The following is a 6,261-nucleotide window of genomic DNA, read 5'->3' as shown; positions in this document are numbered from 1 at the left end:
TGGTTCAGCAGAAACCGTGGGAGCCGACTAAGGCAAAGCAGCAGCAGGTTGCCGTGGAGACAGTTCAGGCTGATGGAGGGCAGAAAGAAACACACACATTTTGTTATATGGATTTGGATGTTTAGATCAACTGCTGGAGAAAAGTGAGTAGCGTAAGCTTTGGAATAAAATTCCTGCCCTCACAACACCCTTTATTAAGACAGTGTAATAGTAGGAGATGAGAGCAATAAAAAAAAATCTGAAAAGGAAGGCTGGACCACGTTGCACCCACAACACTGCAGTGATCTGAATGTGACATCACATCTACAAAACCACATTACTAAAATAGACATCTGCACTCAGTCAGAAAATTGATGTACTTTACTGGCTCCAGTGGCGGTGATAATATAAATGGTTTACTGGAACTAAGAGGAAGTGAACAGAAATGCTACATCTAAAGATTTTTCATCTGTGCCAACTCAGCTGAAACATTGCTGAAATTGTACAGTTGTACTTCTGAAATGGTTTATCAGCCACTTTTATTGAGCTGCAGTGTGTGTAAGGATTCTGGATAATTAATGAGACCCCAGTTTAGTTTTCTTGAACGTTAGCACATCTAACTTGGGTCTCACACCTATATTATTATATCATATCTACCTAGATATATTGCCTGTGTGTGAACAAATTCTTAACATTTATTCTTTGTTGTCTGTGACATTGTACTGTGTATCACACTGCACCATCACAACAAACACTGGGCATCAATTACCATCACTAACCAAAGTAAAAGACCTGCACTTCTCATGATGTTGGAATGGGGTCACTGAATATAATCCAGTGTTCATTCACATATGATTTAAACCTGGTGAAATGAAATCTGGGGAAACTTTTCATTACTAACTATGAATATTGTGCTGGAACTTCTATTTTGGTATACTACTCAGAACAGAAGTATGTGATTTTGTATGTAGCCAGTGTCTTTAAAAATGTAAAAGACATAAAACTTGATTACTTAGTAAATGGTTCTTTGGCAGATGAACATCATGTAAGCTAAATATCATTCTGTTCAGCTTAAATCCAACAAAGCAAAACTGTGGAGAATATAATTTAAAATACACTTTTCTCATGACAAAATCCTACATGATTATTTCTGTGCCGTTTCAGAGCACATTTTTCACAAAACAGAGAAAATAATTAGAAGTACCCAACTCTACTTAATAGGCAGCATCTTGGCAACACAGATAGTGTCACTGCCACACAACTCTAGAGTCATGGTGATGTGGATTCAATCCCTGATATAACTGTGTTTGGGGTTTTCTCCCTGTGTCAGCATGGGTTTCCCCCTACAGTCCAAAAACTGGCTCTACAAAAGTGTCCATATGTGTGAGTGTTTGAGTGGCTGGCTGAATATGTCCTCAGTCAATGTCCTACACAAAGTGTAAATGTGTCAATGGATCAGTGATTGTGTGCTGCCCTGTGATGGACTGGCACCCCTCAGAGTGTAGGCTCTGCATCTGCAGACTTGAGAAAGGAGTGCAGACAGAAAAGCTGATTCCTACAAAATCACTTTATATATATATATATATATATATATATATATATATATATATATAGTCCCCTCCAGGGTGTATTCCTGCCTTGCGCCCAATGATTCCAGGTAGGCTCTGGACCCCCCGCGACCCTAAATTGGATAAGCGGTTACAGATAATGGATGGATGGATGGATGGATGGATGGATATATATATATATATATATATATATATATATATATATATATATATATATATATATATATATATATATATATATATATTTGGAAAAATGTCATGCTTAACATGATATCAGAACAAGTATTTTACCCTATTGCTAACACAGAGGCACAACTTAATGCACAATTAATGATAGCGCTTTCTATTTGTTTTATGGCTAAATTATTATGCCAATTTTCCACTGCATGTTACCTCTACTCGACTCTACATGGCTCCAGGTTCTGCTGGATTCATCCCCAGTTGCTCCTTCCACCTGTAAATGTAACTGGTGGCTTCGCACAACACCTCTAACAGGAACCACGTTTAGAAACCACAACAACGGCAAGGCTAATGTTAAGTGTAGGTAACTAGACATGTATTTGCATGTTGTTGTTTAGGACTGAACACAGCTTCATATCCCAGTTCATACAGTGCAGGGGAGTTTTTCTGTTTCTTGATGCTTCATCCGGCTCTCACAGGAGTTTGTCAGCCACTGATCCAAGGAGCATTTAAATCTCCAAAGAAAAACAAAAAGGCATTTTTATGCACTGCTATAAAAACTCCAGCTCTGAAATTTTACAAGTAGCTAGTCTGTATTTGAAGTCTGCATTTCATCATGTAAAGTGAAAAGTCTCTCTGGCCAATCAGTACTCTCTAATGTTTACACATCACATTTAGTCCCTACTCTGCTCGCTTAGAACCGTGTGCAAAAAAGGACCTGGGTCCCGGTACCAGATGTGCCTAATGAAAAAGCAAAAGAGTAGAGCAGAGCTGAGCCAAGCAGGGTCTATGTAGTGGAAAATGGCATTAGATAGAAACTGTGTGTGGATATAATTAAGCTAATTGTAACTTATATTAAAAATGATTCTAATCATACATGGTTTATGTGGTTGTTTTAAAGTAATCTGTTGGTTTTCCTATTGTGTAACGTAGCCAGTCTCAGATTGAACATGTGGTAGACCCAGCCATGACAGGAGACATTACGTAGAGAAGATGCTGAGAGGTTAATGAATAAACCAATTATTGAGCATAAATGAGAATAAATGAAAAATGGCATCCTAATGCAACATATTCTAAAGAGGCTAATCAGCAGCTAGAAGATGAAGGGCTGCTGTTGATGAAGGTTGAAATGATGGAGCAGGAAATATCAGGAAGTGGGAAAAAGAAGTGGAGACCATCAAAGGAAAAGATGAAGCTAAATAAAAACCATGGAAGTGATTACCAGGTCCAGTGCCTTGATGAAATGAAAAGAGGATGTGTTTGGACGTGTAACAGAGCATGAACCACCAGCAAACAGACAGAGTGATAAAGGAGAGAGAGGGTATGATTCTATCAGTAGCTCATGTGATGGTTGTGATGAAACATAGAGAGAGGAGCCGAATCACACTGTTTTGAGCCAAAAAAACTTGATTGAGTACACCAAGAGAAAGGAAAGAATGGGGTGAAAAAGATAATAAGCAACAGAGAGCTATGAAGGACATTTATGTAAAAAGCATGGAGAAGAAATGTTTTCAAGTGTCACTTCCCTTTTGCAACTGAGTGTAGTGGTTAACAAATCCTCCCCATGAAACAGGAAAACCCTTCAAGAGCCTGCATACATCATCAGAACACAAAAAATAGCAGTACTTCATTACCAGGTGACTACCATTACTCTAGGCAGCTCCGCCAATCTGCAGTGATGTCAGAGGAGCCCTGCTGGACTTCTGTTAAATGTAGGGTATCATATGCCTTCAGAAGTCATATGTCAATCATATATTATCACCCAGTCCAACTCTTCAGAGGTATGAAAAAGAATTCAGCTTCTTTCTCAGCAGCATTTTGTTTGAACCTTCCAGTTCCACCTTAAATGTTGCAGTAGATGCTAGAATGTAATAGGGAACTACCAAGAAATCTTAGGGTGAACAGATATCCTCTTTCTGCCAGACAAGTCCTCTTTTTGGCACCTAAAAATATGTCTGGCCAGGATTTCTAAATTACCAAATATATCTGGGATTTTGCTGTCTTCAGGATTTCCCGTGTTCCAGTTCTTGCCCTAAGCCTTAAGGCCTTCCTTGACATTTAATAACGTTGTTGAAAGGAGAGTAGAAGGCACGAGGATCAGCCTCAGTTCTAGACTGCTTTGGTTGGGTTGGGCAGTAGAACTTAAAGGGTGGGCAAGTCTTTAGTACTAAATACTTAATATTACTACTAATTACTTAACATTTAGAAAAATAGAACTGTATTCTGGGTGTGATTTGAGCAGGGATGCCATTACCCCAGTTTAAAAACAACAATAGATAACCATCCCTGTCATAAAATGTATCACCCATGCTATGTTCACAGGGCCATTAAAATAATTTCCACAGTAAAATTTCTTCATCTTCAGGATATCAATAGTCTGTTATAATGTGTCTTCAATGAGCCTTTCAGATTTTTGAGACACTTTGAAAATGAAATGATAATATCTGCGGACGGAAACTAAACGTGTAGTTTTTCCATGGTATGGAAGTTGTGTGGGCGGCATGGTGGTGCAGCAGGGAGTGTCGCAGTCATACAGCTCCAGGGACCTGGAGGTTGTGGGTTCAAATCCTGCCCCGGGTGACTGTCTGTGAGGAGTTTGGTGTGTTCTCCCTGTGTCTGTGTAGGTTTCCTCTGGGTGACTGTCTGTGAGGAGTTTGGTGTGTTCTCCCTGTGTCTGTGTAGGTTTCCTCTGGGTGACTGTCTGTGAGGAGTGTGGTGTGTTCTCCCTGTGTCTGCGTGGGTTTCCTCAGGGTGACTGTCTGTGAGGAGTGTGGTGTGTTCTCCCTGTGTCTGCGTGGGTTTCCTCTGGGTGACTGTCTGTGAGGAGTGTGGTGTGTTCTCCCTGTGTCTGTGTAGGTTTCCTCTGGGTGACTGTCTTTGAGGAGTTTGGTGTGTTCTCCATGTGTCTGTGTGGGTTTCCTCTGGGTGCTCCGGTTTCCTCCCACGGTCCACAAACACATGTTGGTAGGTGGATTGGTGACTCAAAAGTGTCCGTAGGTGTGAGTGTGTGTTGCCCTGTGAAGGACTGGCACCTCCCCCAGGGTGTGTTCCTGCCTTGCACCCAACGATTCCAGGTGGGCTCTGGACCCACCGAGACCCTGAACTGGATAAGCGCTTGCATATAATGAATGAATGAATGAAAATTCAAAGGTGGTATTATTTCAAGGTCTGATGAGATAGATATGCTTCCATACCTGCATCTTCTAAAGAAATCATTCATAAGGTGATTACATCACAGCATTATGCTGTCCCAACTCAAAGGCTCCTTGAGTGTGTATATCACTAAGAAATGATACGTCCGTCCACTATTGTATTTGTATTCTGGGTAAAGTTTAGAAGATTATAATGTAAAAAATTATAGAGTGGAAATGTATTTGTATGAGTGAACTTAAAAAGATCCATCCCGACCTTGCAAATGCTGTATACAGGATTATATACCACAACAAACAAGAAAACCAATATGCATGAACAACTGCAATTGAAATGAGAAAGAACTTTTTTAACACTCCTCAAGCCCCCATCCTTATTTACTATTTTCTTCTTTTTTTAATTGTCTTTTTGGTTTATGTGTATCAGAAATATGTTCAAATCCATGCTCCACCACCGGCCCTAGCGAGGGTTGAAATGATCAGTGTGTCAGAGATTCGAGAGCCAAATTGGGAGTTATGCCGCTTCAGCGCTAGGTCAACTGTACACCGTCTGTTCGTCATTATCTTGACTCATCTGGTGTGTTTCGCGAGCAGTTTGGCACAACCTCTCACTTGGGCGGGTTTTCTCAGGGGTGCCTTCCCATTGGCTAATGTTTAAATTTATATTTAAATTCAACAATCCTGTTGTCTTCATCAACAAATTACACCTCAACCACCCCCACCCCCTAGGCGTTTGTCTGCCCCAAGTATACTCTTTGTTTGTAGACGAAAGTATGGCCACATTATGCTTGTTGTAAGTAACAGATCCACACTGAAACTACATTAAACTAAGGCAATTTACTGGATATCATATAGGTTTTAAAGGAGAAAAACTGAGATTTGTTGGGGGTTTTGGTTCCTTGCACAGCCATCTCACCTGTGACTCAAAAGGCATTCATAACACTGTTTGTATTGTGCCTTTGAATAATCTGTTTGAAGGGCCCTTTCACTTCCGCCTGCACTCTGTCCCAAAAAGAATTTAGATACCATACCCCTAGACAAAATGAAGGGATAGGGCTAAATGGTAGGACAGAGGTTGTAATAAAATTCACCCCTAGACAATGAAGATATGCCATTTATCTGCTCTGTACATATATAGGGTGACCAGATTTTCTATGCTAGAATAAGGGGCATAATGCTGGGTAAGAGTGGTGGTTCTGGTTGAGGAGAATTTTACATACATAATTTTACAAAAAGAGATACCACATATTACAGCTGTTGAAATGCATTAGCTCATGTCCTGCTACAGTGAGTTGCAAGTGCTGGGTTGAACTTCATGAGGCAAGCAATGTGAGTGTCAGGCTTGAGGGATTTATGTTTTGTTTGGCTTGACATGAAAGCACAAG

The sequence above is a fragment of the Hoplias malabaricus genome, chromosome 1, assembly GCF_029633855.1.
Source record: "Hoplias malabaricus isolate fHopMal1 chromosome 1, fHopMal1.hap1, whole genome shotgun sequence".
Lineage (NCBI taxonomy): Eukaryota > Metazoa > Chordata > Actinopteri > Characiformes > Erythrinidae > Hoplias > Hoplias malabaricus.
The sequence above is the reverse complement of the archived record's forward strand: the minus strand, read 5'-3'. Positions refer to the sequence as shown.